This window comes from Scyliorhinus torazame, chromosome X, assembly GCF_047496885.1.
Source record: "Scyliorhinus torazame isolate Kashiwa2021f chromosome X, sScyTor2.1, whole genome shotgun sequence".
Lineage (NCBI taxonomy): Eukaryota > Metazoa > Chordata > Chondrichthyes > Carcharhiniformes > Scyliorhinidae > Scyliorhinus > Scyliorhinus torazame.
In genome coordinates, this window is record NC_092738.1 from 9,834,707 (window position 1) to 9,851,676 (window position 16,970).

At 53.4% G+C, this 16,970-nt stretch overlaps 1 protein-coding gene across 4 annotated transcripts in view; it reads right to left on the reverse strand.

Annotated features, from left to right (window-relative positions):
• LOC140405407 (nuclear receptor subfamily 4 group A member 1-like) overlaps positions 1–16,970 on the reverse strand; it is a 170,309-nt gene that overhangs the window by 131,753 nt on the left and 21,586 nt on the right. The window contains exon 1 of one of the 4 annotated variants that reach the window (XM_072493774.1): positions 2,001–2,293. The exons of 2 other annotated variants lie outside the window; for them this stretch is intronic. The gene's annotated coding sequence lies outside the window, so the exon portion shown is untranslated. Of the gene's footprint in view, positions 1–870; positions 913–2,000; positions 2,294–16,970 lie in introns of those variants that run through there. One more of the 4 variants, XM_072493775.1, reaches the window with a different exon arrangement.

Sequence of the window (16,970 nt, forward strand, 5' to 3'; positions counted from 1 at the left end):
AGAAAATAAAATCAGCACTTCCATTCTGTTCTCAAAACTCAGAGACACCCCAGCCTCCCAGTTAGACCTGGAATCAACTGGCTTCTCCTATAGCTAATCACAGCTTTTTCTACCCTGTTCAAACATTCGCAAGCGCCTGCACTGTGACTTTAACCCTTCATCCGGAGAAGAAAACAAATCCAGGAGCTACAGAGGAAAATGACAGGTGAATTTACGTACATGAAAGCAGTGGCACTCCTCCTCCCTCAGTTAAGTGGAGGGGACGTGATCGCTGGTATTTCTAACACACCTTGAAGCACTTCCAAAGCCAATTAGCCACACCTAGTGGACTGCATATTTCTGTTCCCGCCTTACCAACTGCCCCCGCCAGGCATCCCCCCCCCCCGCCACAGCATATCAACTAATTTTCTCCACTCCTCCTATAACGCTGTGCATTTGTGGGCACTGGATGACGACAGGACTGGGCTTAGCAGCGATGCCTGTCACGGTTGAATGTCCCGCCGCCATTCGCTGCCCAGTCACACCGTGAACAACAGCTGTTTGGGTGTGGTATTGGCAGACAACCTAGTTCACTGGGTTGAGTTGTTGGAAAATAGAAACAAACCATCATTGTACGGAGAGTCTTTTTTTAAATTTAGTGTACCCAATTTTTTCCAATGAAGGGGCAATTTAGCGTGGCGAATCCACCTACCCTGCTCATCTTTGAGTTGTGGGGGTGAGACCCACGCAGACACGGGGAGAATGTGCAAACTCTACACGGACAGTGACCCAGGGCCGGGATCGAACCTGGGACCTCGGTGCCGTGAGGCAGCAGTGCTAACCACTGTGCCGCTGTGCTGCCCTTCCGGAGACTATGCCAGCTGTGCCCACCTGCTTCTCAAACACCACAAGTACAGCCCCTCGAAGTCTTCCAGTGTTCCCGGTGATCACCTCCTGGGGTGGAGCTTGCGAAATGGCATCACAGTTCAAGCCTGCCTTGAATGCAGACCAATGTGAAACCTGCCACTGGGTGTCACCATGGTTACCTTCACTAGGTCACTCCTCGCCATGCCAACAAGAAACTGAATGGGTAAATAACTTGGACTGAGACTGGCTGGTACCATGACATTTAAGGAGGTTGGGAAACGATGTTAAGTCGAGCCAGTGGAAGGGTTAATGTATTTTAGATATCCTTCACTGACCCACTTGGGTGGAGGTTCTCTCACAATGTTTATACACAAGTTCACACAGAATCCTCGGTCTCCTTAGTGCGGAAGGATGACTTATATAATTGTTATAACCCACAAGGGACTTCCGGCAAGACGCCGAGCTGAGTGTACACTGTTCACACCTCCCACACAAAATGGAGTGGCACCGGGGGTTGATGATCATGCCCCTAATCTGGGAACCCATGTGACATCAGTCAGGTCAAATGTGAGATAGGTTCTCTTCTATCTACTAATGTGATCATGAAAACGCGGGTTCGCATTTTCAATCATTTAAAAATACATGCATTCAAAAACAAAGTCTGACTCCGCCGTCCATATCCCAACTCCCATTCACCGATCCCTCCTGTGCTCTCTGACCTGCACTGGCCGCTGTTCCAGAAACGCCTCCATTTTAAAATGCCCACCCTTCCAGCAGGAGCTGGTTTAGCACAGTGGGCTAAACAGCTGGCTTGTGAAGCAGAACCAGGCCAGCAGCGCGGGTTCAATTCCCGTACCGGCCTTCCCGAACAGGCGCCGGAATGTGGCGACTACGGGCTTTTCACAGTAACTTCATTGAAGCCTACTTGTGACAATGAGCGATTATTATTATTATTTCTTCCCCTCCCTATCTCTATAACTTTCTTCAGCCCCCACAACCCTCTTACGATCTCTGCACTCCTCCAGTTCTGGCCCCTTGCGCATCCTTTATATTAATTTACAGTCCTCCATTGCCTAGGCCCGAGCCTCTGAATTTCCCTCAATTGATTCTCTATCTCTCTCCCTCCTCCTTAACATCTAAACTCTTTGGCCTACCTTTTGGTCAGCTGCCTTAATATCTCCTTATGTGGTCCAGTGTCAAATTCTGTTTGCAAATTACTCCTGGGACACTGGCATTGTGTTGAAGAGCGCTATTGTAGATGTACGTTGTTTGGTCACATAAAAGTGGTTGCTTTTCACATGGGGTCACCACCATGCTGGTTGATCACCCTTCAGATCATATGGATTTAGCAGACGGTTTTCAAATAAGATGCCCTCTTCTGCCACTACGCATCCCCATTTATTGATGCTGGGGAGCAGAACCAATTCACACAGGCCTGCCTGCATCGGTGGCAGCCAGTAAGTCCTAGAGTGGGACTCAAACCCAGGACCATCCAGCTCACAGGCAGGAGAGCTAAGCCCCACTGAAGCACTCCAGCTCCCATTGTGACATACATGAGCATTGTGTGATAATTACAGATTCATTTCATTGTGAGCTTGAAGGCAGCACAATTGTGAGGTTTCCCCTGAGGGTTAGACAGAGCACGAGGGCACAGGTACTGGCAGAGGCACAGGCTGAATCCCGGGCCTGTCCCACACAAGGATCAAGGCAGGGAGAAGTCAGCCCTAAACTGCTCTCACAATCCTCCTCATGGCTGAACTAGCTGGTGAAGAGTTAAGAGCAGGTCTCTAACCTTTACTTCAGCTTGGACATGGTGCGGGGGAGGGGGGGTGTTGGAGTTTGCAATGGGATTTGAGAGTGTGAAGGAGACTAAGAAATGCGAATCCTTCACAATCGCGGAATAAAACATTCAATATTCATGCTTCAGGGCATTCGGCATCTTGTCAGTGATGCGACCATCAATTGCCTCGAGACAAGAGTAGAAATAAACTAGAACAGTGCCTGCCTGCCTGATCTAACACTGAGAGCCGCCTACAGGTCGACTGCTCGTTATACCTCCCTTCAAGGGGAGGAGCCATGGGCGGAGCCCATACAGGCCCCAACATGTTCCCTTATGGATAATACCATACAATGGCCCATAGGTGGAGCCCACAAGGGCAACAGCATAGCACAGATACAAATGGTGGATTATTAATATTCACCACATTCACCCCCTGTTAAAAAATGAAGTCCAGCGGGGGTGACGGGTTCATACGTTCAGCCGGTCCGGCGCACGGATTGTGCGCTGTGATCGCCGAAACTCTGGTGTTGTTGCAGGCCCGGGTGTCGAACCCGTCCGTGCTGGCATCGGTAGTGGGGGCGCCAGTGAGGGTACAGACGTGGACTCCGGCAGCGTCTCTTCTGGAGCTTCATTCCTGTGGATCAGTGAAGGGGGGATGGCGGGCAGGAGGGAGCGTGGGAGCCATATAGCGGCGGGGGCGCTGGTCATGGTAGGTTGGGCGGGATATGGTGGGAGGGCGGTGGTGGTGGTGGAACTGGTGGGCGCCCGGTCCCGGAGGGAGACCTGTCGGCCATCGGGGTGTTCGATATAAGCTTACTGGGGGTTGGAGTGTAGGAGCTGGACCCTCTCTACCAGAGGATCGGCCTTATGGCTCCTGACGTGTTTTCTGAGTAGGACTGGCCCCGGTGCCTTCAGCCAGGATGGAAGCGAGGCCCCTGAGGTGGATCTCTTAGGGAAAACAAATAGGCGGTCATGAGGGGTCTCGTTTGTGGCCGTGCAAACTAGGGACCTAATAGAGTGGAGCGCATCGGGGAGGACCTCCCGCCAGTGAGAAACTGGGAGATTCCTGGACCGCAGGGTCAGCAGGACAGTTTTCCAGACCGTCGCGTTCTCCCTCTCCACCTGCCCGTTTCCCCTGGGGTTATAACTGATAGTCCTGCCCAAGGCGATGCCCTTACTGAGCAGGTACTGACGCAGTTCGTCGCTCATGAACGACGAGCCCCGGTCACTGTGGACATAATTGGGGAAATCAAACAGGGTGAAGACACTATGTAGGGCTTTAATGACGGTGGACGTGGTCATATCGGGGCAAGGAATTGCAAAGGGGAAACGGGAGAACTCATCAATGATGTTGAGGAAATATGTATTGCGGTTATTGGAGGGGAGGGGCCCTTTGAAATCGATACTGAGGCGCTCAAAGGGCCGGGATGCCTTTACCAGGTGGGCCTTATCCGGTCGATAGAAGTGCGGTTTACACCCTGCACAGGTCTGGCAGTCCCTGGTCATGGCTCTGACCTCCTCGGTGGAGTAGGGCAGGTTGCGGGCTTTGATGTAGTGGATAAGCCGGGTGATATCCGGGTGGCAGAGGTCATCGTGAATAGCCCGTAGTCGGTCATCTTGCCCGTTGGCGCATGTGCCGCGGGACATCTGGGGGCACGTTGAGCTTCCCAGGACGATATACTATATCGTAGTTGTTGTTGGAGAGTTCGATCCTCCACCTCAAGATCTTATCGTTCTTGATGTTGCCCCGCTGCCTATTATCAAACATAAAGGCTACCGATGTTGGTCGGTGACGAGGGTAAACCTCCTACCAGCGAGGTAGTGCCTCCAGTGCCGTACGGCTTCCACGATGCTGTACGGCTTGGACCTCCTTTTCGACTGAGGAGTGCCGAATTTCGGAGGTGGTGAGGGTGCGTGAAAAGAACGCTACCGGCCTGCCTGCTTGATTGAGGGTAGCGGCGAGAGCGACCTCTGATGCGTCGCTCTCCACCTGGAAGGTGACGGACTCGTCCACCGCGCGCATTGTGGCTTTGGCGATGTCCGCCTTGATGCAGCTGAAGGCCTGGCGGGCCTCAGCCGTCAGTGGGAAGATGGTGGCCTTGATTAGTGGGCGGGCTTTGTCCGCATAGTTGGGGACCTACTGGGCATAATATGAAAAGAACCCGAGGCACCTCTTCAGGGCCTTGGGGCAGCGAGGGAGAGGAAGTTGCAGGAGGGGGCGCATACGGTCAGGGTCAGGTCCTAGGACCCCGTTTTCCACGACGTAGCCGAGGATGGCTAATCTGGTTGTGCGGAAAACGCATTTCTCCTTGTTGTAAGTGAGGTTTAGGGTTTGGGCGGTTTGGAGAAATCGGTGGAGGTTGGCGTTGTGGTCCTGCTGATCATGGCCGCAGATGGTGACATTGTCCAAGTATGGAAATGTGGCCCGCAGCCCGTACTGGTCCACCATTCGGTCCATTGTTCTTTGGAACACCGAGACCCCGTTCGTGACGCCAAAGGGAGGAAGTGGAAAAGGCGGCCGTGTGCCTCAAAAGACGTGTAGTGGCGACCCTCCGGGCGGATTGGGAGCTGGTGGTATGCAGACTTCAGATACACCGTGGAGAACACGCGGTAGCGTGCGATCTGATTTACCATGTCTGCAATCCGGGGAAGGGGGTACGCATCGAGGTGCGAATCCCAGTTTATGGTTTGGCTGTAATCTACAACCATCCGGTTCTTTTCCCCGGTCTTGACGACCACCACCTGAGCTCTCCAGGGGCTATTGCTGGCCTCGATGTCTCCCTCCCGCAAGAGACGCTGGACCTCGGACCTGATAAAAGCCCTGTCCTGTATGCTATGCCGCCTGCTTTTGGTGGCGACTGGTTTGCAATCGGCGGTGAGGTTTGCGAAGAGTGAGGGAGGGTCGACCTTTAGGGTCGCGAGGCTACATAGGGTGAGTGGGGGTAGGGTCCCCCTGAACTTCAGGGTTAGGCTCCTGAGGTTGCATTGGAAATCTAGTCCCAATAGGAGAGGAGCGCAGAGGTCTTGGAGCACATATAATTTAAAGTTTGCATACTCGGCGCCCTGTATTGCTCGGGTTGCGGTAGCGCGCCCTTGGATTTCCACCGAGTGCGATCCAGAGGCGAGGGAGATGGTTTGGTGCGCCGGGAAGATTGGGAGCGAGCAGCGTCTTACCATGTCCGGGTGAATGAAGCTCTCGGTGCTCCCGGAGTCGAAGAGGCAAGGCGTCTCGTGCCCGTTAACCCGGACGGTCATCATGGAGCTCCAGAGGTGCTTGGGTCGCGACTGGTCCAGGGTGACTGCGCTGAGTTGCGGGTAGCCGGCGTGGTCGGAGGCGCTGGGGCGGTTTCACGATGGCTGCCCATGTTGGTCGCACGTGTCGAGCGCCGTAGCAGATGGTGGCCAAGATGGCGGCCCCTGTTGGTCGAGCGTGGCGGGCGGTGAGGAAGATGGCGTCCAAGATGGCGGCCCCCGTGAGTCGCACATGGCCGGCCGCGTGGGGGAGGCTGGCCAAGATGGCGGCCCCCGTGAGTCGCACGTGCTGTGTGGGCTGGAAGATGGCTGCCCCCACGGGCAGCACGAGGCTGATGACGCGCCTACAGGGGTCGGAGTCGGCAGACACGCTGCCACACTGCGGGGTCTGCGGGCCTGAGGATCGGGCCTGCAGTTTAGAGTTCCTGGACCCGGCCAGACAAACTTTGGTGAAATGTCCTTTTCTCCCGCAGCTGCTGCAGTTCGCGTTGCGGGCCGGGCAGTGCTGCCGGGGGTGTTGTGACTGGCTGCAGAAATAGCAGGGTAGCCCCCCCATGGTGGGCGGGGTAGTCTTTGGTCGGGAGTCCACGAGGGGGTTGCGTGGTCAGACGGGAACGCGTTAAGTCTCTGGAACGCTACTTCCAGAGAGGGGGACCTGGCGGCGAGTGGTGAGGATGTGTCGCGCGTAGACCTCGTTCACGGGCCGTACATAGAGGCGTTCGAGCATCGCGAGGGCGTCTGCGTAGGAGGAGTTGAACAGAGATTCGATGGCTCACCCATGCATGGAGGAGGCTCAGCTTCTGTTCGTCGGTGACGGAAGGCGTGGAGGAGGCGGCGAGATAGGCATTGAAACAGCGGAGCCAGTGCGAAAAAATGTATTTCGCCTCCGCGTCCTGCGGATCGAGTTCCAGTCGGTCAGGTTTGAGGGCCGATTCCATAGTTGCGTTGTAGTTGATTAAATTGATGCGACCATCAATTCACTCGAGACAAGAGTAGAAATAAACTGTGGCTTTAATCAACCAGAACAGTGCCTGCCTGCGACTGATCTAACACTGAGAACCGCCTACAGGTCGCCTGCTCTTTATACCTCCCTTCAAGGGGAGGAGCCATGGGCGGAGCCCATACAGGCCCCAACATGTTCCCTTATGGATAATGCCATGGATAAAGATAATGTTGTCGAGGAGAATACTGAGATTCAGGCTACTAGACGAGAAGGGCTTGAGGTTCATAAGGAGGAGGTGTTAGCAATTCTGGAAAGTGTGAAAATAGATAAGTCACCTGGGCCGGATGGGATTTATCCAAGGATTCTCTGGGAAGCTAGGGAGGAGATTGCTGAGCCTTTGGCCTTGATCTTTAAGGCATCTTTGTCTACAGGAATAGTGCCAGAAGACTGGAGGATAGCAAATGTTGTCCCCTTGTTCAAGAAGGGGAGTAGAGATAACCCCGGTAACTATAGACCAGTGAGCCTTACTTCTGTTGTGGGAAAAATCTTGGAAAGGTTTATGAGAGGTAGGATGTATAATCATCTGGAAAGGAATAATTTGATTAGAGATAGTCAACACGGTTTTGTGAAGGGTAGGTCGTGCCTCACAAACCTTATAGAGTTCTTTGAGAAGGTGACCAAACAGGTGGATGAGGGTAAAGCAGTTGATGTGGTGCATATGGATTTCAGTAAAGCGTTTGATAAGGTTCCCCATGGTAGGCTACTGCAGAAAATACAGAGGCATGGGATTCAGGGTGATTTAGCAGTTTGGATCAGAAATTGGCTAGCTGGAAGAAGACAAAGGGTGGTGGTTGATGGGAAATGTTCAGACTGGAGTCCAGTTACTAGTGGTGTACCACAAGGATCTGTTTTGGGCCACTGCTGTTTGTCATTTTTATAAATGACCAGGAGGAGGGTGTAGAAGGATGGGTGAGTAAATTTGCAGATGACACTAAAGTTGGTGGAGTTGTGGACAGTGCGGAAGGATGTTACAAGTTACAGAGGGACATAGATAAGCTGCAGCACTGGGCTGAGAGGTGGCAAATGGAGTTTAATGCAGAAAAGTGTGAGGTGATTCATTTTGGAAGGAATAACAGGAAGACTGAGTACTGGGCTAATGGTAAGACTCTTGGCAGTGTGGATGAGCAGAGAGATGTCGGTGTCCATGTACATCTTTTCCCAAAGGTAGCGGAGTCTAAAACTAGAGGGCATAGGTTTAAGGTGAGAGGGGAGAGATTCAGAAGGGACAGAGGGGCAATTTCTTCACTCAGAGGGTAGTGAGTGTCTGGAATGTGCTGCCAGAGGTAGTAGTAGAGGCGGGTACAATTGTGTCTTTTAAAAAACATTTAGATAGTTACATGGGTAAGATGGGTATAGAGGGGTATGGGCCAAGTGCGGGCAACTGGGACTAGCTTAATGGTAAAAACTGGGCGGCATGGACTGGTTGGGCCGAAGGGCCTGTTTCCATGCTGCAAACTTCTATGATTCTATGATTCTACATAGATCCCTGAAAGTTGCCACTCAGGTTGAGAGGGTTGTTAAGAAGGCGTACAGTGTGTTAGCTTTTATTTGTAGAGGGATTGAGTTTCGGAGCCATGAGGTCATGTTGCAGCTGTACAAAACTCTGGTGCGGCCGCATTTGGAGTATTGCGTGCAATTCTGGTCGCCGCATTATAGGAAGGATGTGGAAGCATTGGAAAGGGTGCAGAGGAGATTTACCAGAATGTTGCCTGGTATGGAGGGAAGATCTTATGAGGAAAGGCTGAGGGACTTGAGGCTGTTTACATTAGGGAGAAGAAGGTTAAGAGGTGACTTAATTGAGGCATACAAGATGATCAGAGGATTGGATGGGGTGGACAGTGAGAGCCTTTTTCCTTGGATGGTGATGTCTTGCACGAGGGGACATAGCTTTAAATTGAGGGGAGATAGATATAAGACAGATGTCAGAGGTAGGTTCTTTACTCAGAGAGTAGTAAGGGCGTGGAATGCCCTGCCTGCAACAGTAGTGGACTCGCCAACACTAAGGGCATTCAAATGGTCATTGGATAGACATATGGACAATAAGGGAATAGTGTAGATGGGCTTCAGAGTGGTTTCACAGGTCGGTGCAACATCGAGGGCCGAAGGGCCTGTACTGCGCTGTAATGTTCTATGTTCTATGTTCTATACAATGGCCCATAGGTGGAGCCCACAAGGGCAACAGCATAGCACAGATACAAATACAAGGGCAACAGCATAGCACAGATACAGTGGTGGATTATTGATATAATACATTCACCACAGTCAGATTTTGTTACAATGTGTCAAACGGTCTTTAAAAGAGGGTATTGTCATGATATGCAAACATGCAGCTAATGAACACATAGAATAGGACACGACCAATGAGCAGTCAGGACACTCAGGGGTGGTACCTCACTATAAAAGGGATGAGGCACTCACACCCCGCCTCTTCCCACAGACCAACATCTACAGAGTGAGACAGGGTGTATCCTCAGCATCACACCCCAGCACGTGGCTTAGAGCAAGACTGGTTCAGTTAGACTGAGTTACTACATTTAGATTAGCAGAGAGTCAAACTCATTGAGAACGGTGCTAATAGTTCAATAGAACATATTGAACTCACTTCAAAGTCTGGAGCATCTTTTACTCAAAACTGCATTGTGGTATTATAGGTATTACGGTACCTGAGAGGCTGAAGTACCATTGGTAGAACCAAGATGCTTGCTACTGGCTAGAGTGTATGATAGCTCCACCCTGCAAGGCGGGGTATAAGAACCCGTGCCGTCCCAGCAGCCCTCATTCTGTACCTGAGCTGCTGGGGGAAACATCTAGCTTATTAAAGCCTTCAGTTGGACTACAACCTCGCTTTAGTGGTCATTGATCGTGCATCAATTTAATAAGCTAGTTTTTTAAGAAGACAGGATGGAGCTCCGAATCAAGCCGGAGTGTCTGCAACTCAGCCCCCACGCGGTGAACTCAGCGGCAATCTTTAAGCACTGGCTGGCGTGTTTTAAAGGGTATCTCGAGATGGCAGAAAACGCACCCACGGGAGAGCAGAAACTACACGTCCTGCACTCAAGGGTGAGCCCGGAGATCTACACCCTCATCGAGGAAGCGGAAGACTTTGATGCAGCAATCAAGCTGCTAAAAGGACAGTATATTCACCCGGTAAACCAGGTCTATGCCCAGCACCTGCTAGCAACAAGACGGCAAACCCCTGGGGAATCGTTGGAGGAATTCTACCGCGCACGCCTGGTGCTGGGCAGAAGCTGCGGCTACCCGCAAGTTTCGGCGAGTGAACACACGGAACTCTTAGTCCGGGACGCTTTCGTTGCAGGTATGCTTTCATCACAAATCCGCCAGCGCCTGTTAGAGAAGGACACCCTGGATCTTAGGGAGGCACGGGCCCTTGCAGGCTCCCTGGACGTGGCCTCCAGGAACGCCCACGCCTACGTTCCCGGCCGAGCGGCAGCTCCCTGGGCAGTGTGGAACCCCGCAGCGGCCGACCCAGAGACTTCCCCCGTTCCCGCGCAGGCCTGCGCTGCAAGGCAGCCTGCCAACCCCGTTCCCCCGCTGCTACTTTTGCGGGCAGGCCGAGCACCCCCGCCAGCGCTGCCCGGCCCGCACATCCACCTGCAGGGGATGCGGCAAAAAGGGCCATTTCGTGGGGGTATGTCAGGCCCGAGCAGTGGCCGCGGTCTCCAGCGGCAAATCCGGACCGCAACCACAAACTTCTCCACGGGCCCCGTGTGGCCAGCGGTCACCGCCACCTCCATATCCCAGGGCCACGTGCGGACCCCGGGCGCCGCCATTTTGTGCGACCAATGGGAGACACCATCTTGGATGAACCCCCAGGACCCCAGCTCGGCCGACCACACACTGCCTGAACAGAATTCCCAACTACTGCGATTGGCCTCGGTGACTCTGGATCAGTCCCGGCCTCGAACACTCTCAACTGCTACGACGACCGTTTTCATCAACGGGCACGAGACGTCCTGCTTAATTGACTCTGGGAGCACGGAGAACTTCATACACCCCGACACGGCAAGGCGCTGTTCTCTCCTCATCCACCCCGTTAATCAAAAAATCTCCCTGGCCTCCGGTTCCCACTCAGTGGAGATAAAGGGGATTTGTTTAGCAAATCTCACAGTCCAGGGAAGGGAGTTCAAAAATTTCCGTCTCTATGTCCTTCCCCACCTCTGCACGGCTACACTCCTGGGTTTAGACTTCCAGTGTAACCTTCAAAGTCTGACCTTCCAATTCGGCGGCCCTATACCCCCCCTTACTGTCTGCGGCCTCGTGACCCTTAAGGTCGACCCGCCTTCCCTGTTTGCGAACCTCACCCCGGATTGCAAACCCGTCGCCACCAGGAGCAGACGGTACAGCGCCCAGGACCGGATCTTTATTAGGTCCGAGGTCCAAAGGCTACTGAGGGAAGGAGTCATTGAAGCCAGCAATAGCCCCTGGAGAGCTCAAGTAGTGGTGGTAAAGACCGGGGAGAAGCATAGGATGGTCATCGACTACAGTCAGACCATCAACAGGTTTACGCAGCTGGATGCATACCCTCTCCCCCGCATATCTGACCTGGTAAACAGGATCGCGCATTACAAGGTCGTCTCCACGGTGGATCTTAAGTCCACCTACCACCAGCTCCCCATCCACGCTGGTGACCGCCAGTACACTGCCTTCGAAGCAGATGGGCGGCTCTATCACTTTCTAAGGGTTCCCTTCGGTGTCACCAACGGGGTCTCGGTCTTCCAGCGTGAGATGGACCGAATGGTTGACCGGTACGGCTTACGCGCAACGTTCCCGTATCTTGACAATGTCACCATCTGTGGCCATGACCAGCAGGACCACGACACCAACCTCCGAAAATTCCTCCAGACCGCTAAAATCCTTAACCTAACATACAATAAGGATAAATGCGTGTTTAGCACCGACCGCCGAGCCATCCTCGGCTACATAGTGCGAAATGGAGTTATAGGCCCCGACCCTGAACGAATGCGCCCCCTCATGGAGTTCCCCCTCCCTCACTGCTCCAAGGCCCTAAAATGCTGCCTAGGGTTTTTTAGCTACTACGCCCAAAGGTCCCCAACTACGCGGACAAGGCCCGTCCCCTGATCCAATCCACGGTTTTTCCCCTGTCGATAGAGGCCCGCCAGGCCTTCAGCCACATCAGAGCAGACATTGCAAAGGCCACGATGCACGCCATCGACGAGTCCCTCCCCTTCCAGGTCGAGAGCGACGTGTCCGACGTAGCTCTGGCAGCCACCCTCAACCAAGCGGGCAGACCCATGGCCTTCTTCTCACGTACCCTCCATGCTTAAATATTAAAACATGCTGCTGTGCAGAGAGACCTGGGTGTGCTAGTGCATGAGTCGCACAAAGTTGGTTTTCAGGTGCAACAGGTGATTAAGAAGGCAAATGGAATTTTGTCCTTCATTGCTAGAGGGATGGAGTTTAAGACTAGGGAGGTTATGCTGCAATTGTATAAGGTGTTAGTGAGGCCACACATGGAGTATTGTGTTCAGTTTTGGTCTCCTTACTTGAGAAAGGATGTACTGGCGCTGGAGGGTGTGCAGAGGAGATTCACTAGGTTAATCCCAGAGCTGAAGGGGTTGGATTACGAGGAGAGGTTGAGTAGACTGGGACTGTACTCGTTGGAATATAGAAGGATGAGGGGGGATCTTATAGAAACATATAAGATTATGAAGGGAATCGATAGGATAGATGCGGGCAGGTTGTTTCCACTGGCGGGTGAAAGCAGAACAAGGGGGCATAGCCTCAAAATAAGGGGGAGTAGATTTAGGACTGAGTTTAGGAGGAACTTCTTCACCCAAAGGGTTGTGAATCTATGGAATTCCTTGCCCAGTGAAGCAGTAGAGGCTCATTCACTAAATGTTTTTAAGATAAAGATAGATCGTTTTTTGAAGAATAAAGAGATTAAGGGTTATGGTGGTCGGGTCGGAAAGTGGAGCTGAGTCCACAAAAGATCAGCCATGATCTCATTGAATGGTGGAGCAGGCTCGAGGGGCCAGATGGCCGACTCCTGCTCCTAGTTCTTATGTTCTTATGTTCTTCCGAAATCCGCCACTCCTCGGTCAAAAAGGAGGCCCAGGCTATAGTAGCAGCTGTGCGACATTGGAGGCATTACCTGGCCGGCAGGAGATTCACTCGCCTCACGGACCAACTCTCGGTTGCTTTCTTGTTCGATAATGCACAGCGGGGCAAGATAAAAAACGACACGATCTTGCGGTGGAGGATCGAACTCTCCACCTACAACTACGAGATCTTGTATCGTCCCGGGAAGCTAAATGAACCTCCTGATGCCCTGTCCCGCGGCACATGTGCCACCGCACAAGTGGACCGCCTCCGAGCCCTCCATGAGGACCTCTGCCACCCGGGGGGTCACTCGCCTTTTCCATTTCGTCAAGACCTGCAACCTGCCCTACTCCATCGAGGAGGTCAGGACAGCCACCAGGGACTGCCAAATCTGCGCCGAGTGCAAACCGCACTTCTACCGGCCAGAGAGGGCGCACCTGATAAAGGCTTCCCGTCCCTTTGAACGCCTCAGCATGGACTTCAAAGGCCCCCTCACTTCCACCGACCGCAACACGTACTTCCTGAACATGATTGACGAGTACTTCCGGTTCCTATTCGCCATCCCCTGCCCCGCATGACCGCAACCACCGTCATCAAGGCCCTCCAGGGTATCTTTACCCTGTTCGGTTTCCCCGCCTACATACAGCGATAGGGGGTCCTCCTTTATGAGCGACGAACTACGTCAATTCCTGCTCAGCAAGGGCATCGCCTCGAGCAGGACGACCAGTTACAACCCCCGGGGAAACGGACAGGTAGAGAGGGAGAACGGAATGGTCTGGAAGACCGTCCTACTGGCCCTACGGTCCAGGAATGTCCCAGTTTTGTAGTTGCTGGCCACCACCCCCGCCGGACTTTTTTTTAACAGGGGGTGAATGTGGTATTATAGGTATTACGGTACCTGAGAGGCTGAAGTACCATTGGTGGAACCTAGAGGCTTGCTATTGGCTAGAGTGTATAATAGCTCCGCCCTGATAGGCGGGGTATAAGAACCCGTGCCGTCCCAGCAGCCCTCATTCTGTACCTGAGCTACTGGGGGAAACATCTAGTTGGACTACAACCTCGCTTTAATGGTCATTGATCGTGCATCAGGCATCAAATGGCAACTTGTGTTATTCCAAATTACATAACACAACAGGTATTGCAAAGGAAATTATTCCTGCTGCCGTGTTAGCCCTTGGCGAGGGGCAGTCGCAATCTATAGAGAAACAATTAGTTGTAATTGACATGAAAATGTGTCAATTACAGTGTCACATGGAATATTCCTCTCGTCCTTATCTTCGGACTAAGCTTGATGGGTGAGCGGCTGGCATCTTAACGTTGTTTTGTAAAAAGCCCGTCAGAAAAGTCCTGTATGCTCAAGCCTCATGCTTTATAAGCCCACCTCGGCCTCGGGATTGAGGTTGAGGTGGGCTGGAGTTGATTCTTCCATGAGAGACAGCCTCTTGGTTTAAGTACAGGAGTGCTCTTGGTGTCCAGGAAAGCATACTTCGGGAAACCACAGTCTGCCTGTGTTGGAGGAATTTGGCAAGCTTCAGAAACGATGGCGAAGGGAGCCCTCTCTCTGTGCCACACCGGAATGCCAGCCTCGATCCTCAGCTTGAAGGCCTCAATCATGAAAAGGTTGAAACCACAACCTCAGACTCAAGGGTGAAAGTGCAATCCAGTGTGACACGGCTGACTTTAAAGGGGGAACGTTTTCACATGGAAGCTTCCTAAACTGTGGACGATATTCTGACAGGCCAGACTGGGCGATTGCAACATTGAACAGAATGAAAGAACTTGAAGTGGAAAGTAACTGAGGAATGGTAGATCACATCAACAAGGAGCTAGTGTGGGGGAGATAGGCTGATTGGTGCCCAATTCAGTGCTAAAATAGAATTACATCCAGTGTACGACACAGACACAGACCATTCAGCCTAATTGCCCCATGCTGGTGTTTATGCTCCATGCAATCCTCCTTCCATAGAATTCCTGCAGTGCAGAAGGAGTCCATTCAGCCCATTGAGTCTGCACCGGCTCTCTGAAAGAGCACCCTACCCCTATCCCCAGAACCCCATGCATTGGTCATGGCTAGTCCACCTAACATGCACATCTTTGGACTGTGGGAGGAAACCGGAGCGCCCGATGGGGAGGGGAGTGGTGTAGTGATATTGTCACTGGTCTAGTAATCCAGTGACCCAGAGTAATGCTCTGGGGACCCGGGTTCGAATCCCACACCGGCAGATGGTGAAATTAGAATTCAATTTAAAAAATCTGGAATTAAAAGTCTGATCATGACCATGAAATCGGGAGGCAATGTGGCACAGTGGTTAGCACAGCTGCCTCGTGGCGCCGAAGACTCAGGTTTGATCCCGGCCCCGGGTCACTGTCCATGTGGAGTTTGCACATTTTCCCCCGTGTTTGCGTGGGTCTCACCCCCACAATCTAAAAGATGTGAAGGGTTGGTGGATTGGCCACGATAAATTGCCCCTTCATTAGAGAACGTAATTGGATACTCTAATATTTTTTAAAAGAAAAAAAAAATGATGACCATGAATCATTGTCGATTGTCGTAAAAACCCATCTGCTTCACTAATGTCCTTTAGGGACGGAAATCTGCCGCCCCCCCGCCCGCCCCCCCCCCCCCCCCACCCAACAAGTTGAAACATCTGCTACACATTCACCCTATCGAACCCTTCCTGAACCTTAAAATCTCTATCAGATCACCTCGCGGCTTTCTGGAGGAAAAGGCCCCAGTCTGTTCAGCCTTTTCTGTTCAGTTCTCGGATCATTGTTTTTGCAACTTCCCCAATTTCTCTTCATGCGTTTTTTAATATATAATATGGAAGTCAGAACTGTTCACAGTAGTCTGCTTTCCTCAAAGCCGGTACACTCAAATGTAAACTGGACACACAAACGTAAATTGTAATAAGCGGGATTTAGTGGTCCAAGTTGGCGGCATATCCCGGTCCCACGCCAGCGCACAGATTTCCTGCCGAGAAGGGGTGCAATCCCGTTGGCGGGCTGCCTCCGCTGCCGAAAGACACGCGGCGGGATGGCCGGTAAATCCCGCTGGCCGCTGTCTCCGCTGCCGAAAGACACGCGGCGGGGTGGCCGGTAAATCCCGCTGGCCGCTGTCTCCACTGCCAAACAACACGCGGCGGGGTGACCGGTAAATCCCGCTGGCCGCTCCCTCCACTGCCGAAGAACACGCGGCGGGGTGACCGGTAAATCCCGCTGGCCGCTGTCTCCGCTGCCGATGAACACGCGGCGGAGTGGCCGGTAAATCCCGCTGGCCGCTGTCTCCACTGCCGAAGAACACGCGGCGGAGTGGCCGGTAAATCCCGCTGGCCGCTGTCTCCGCTGCCGAAGAACACGCGGCGGGGTGGCCGGTAAATCCCGCTGGCCGCTGTCTCCGCTGCCGAAGAACACGCGGCGGAGTGGCCGGTAAATCCCGCTGGCCGCTGTCTCCGCTGCCGATGAACACGCGGTGGGATGGCCGGTAAATCCCGCTGGCCGCTCCCTCCACTGCCGAAGAACACGCGGCGGGGTGACCGGTAAATCCCGCTGGCCGCTGTCTCCGCTGCCGATGAACACGCGGCGGAGTGGCCGGTAAATCCCGCTGGCCGCTGTCTCCACTGCCGAAGAACACGCGGCGGAGTGGCCGGTAAATCCCGCTGGCCGCTGTCTCCGCTGCCGAAGAACACGCGGCGGAGTGGCCGGTAAATCCCGCTGGCCGCTGCCTCCGCTGCCGAAGAACACGCGGCGGAGTGGCCGGTAAATCCCGCTGGCCGCTGTCTCCACTGCCGAAGAACACGCGGCGGGGTGGCCGGTAAATCCCGCTGGCCGCTGTCTCCACTGCCGAAGAACACGCGGCGGAGCGGCCGGTAAATCCCGCTGGCCGCTGTCTCCGCTGCCGATGAACACGCGGCGGAGTGGCCGGTAAATCGCGCTGGCCGCTGTCTCCGCTGCCGGAGAACACGCGGCGGGGGGGCCGGTAAATCCCGCTGGCCGCTGTCTCCGCTGCCG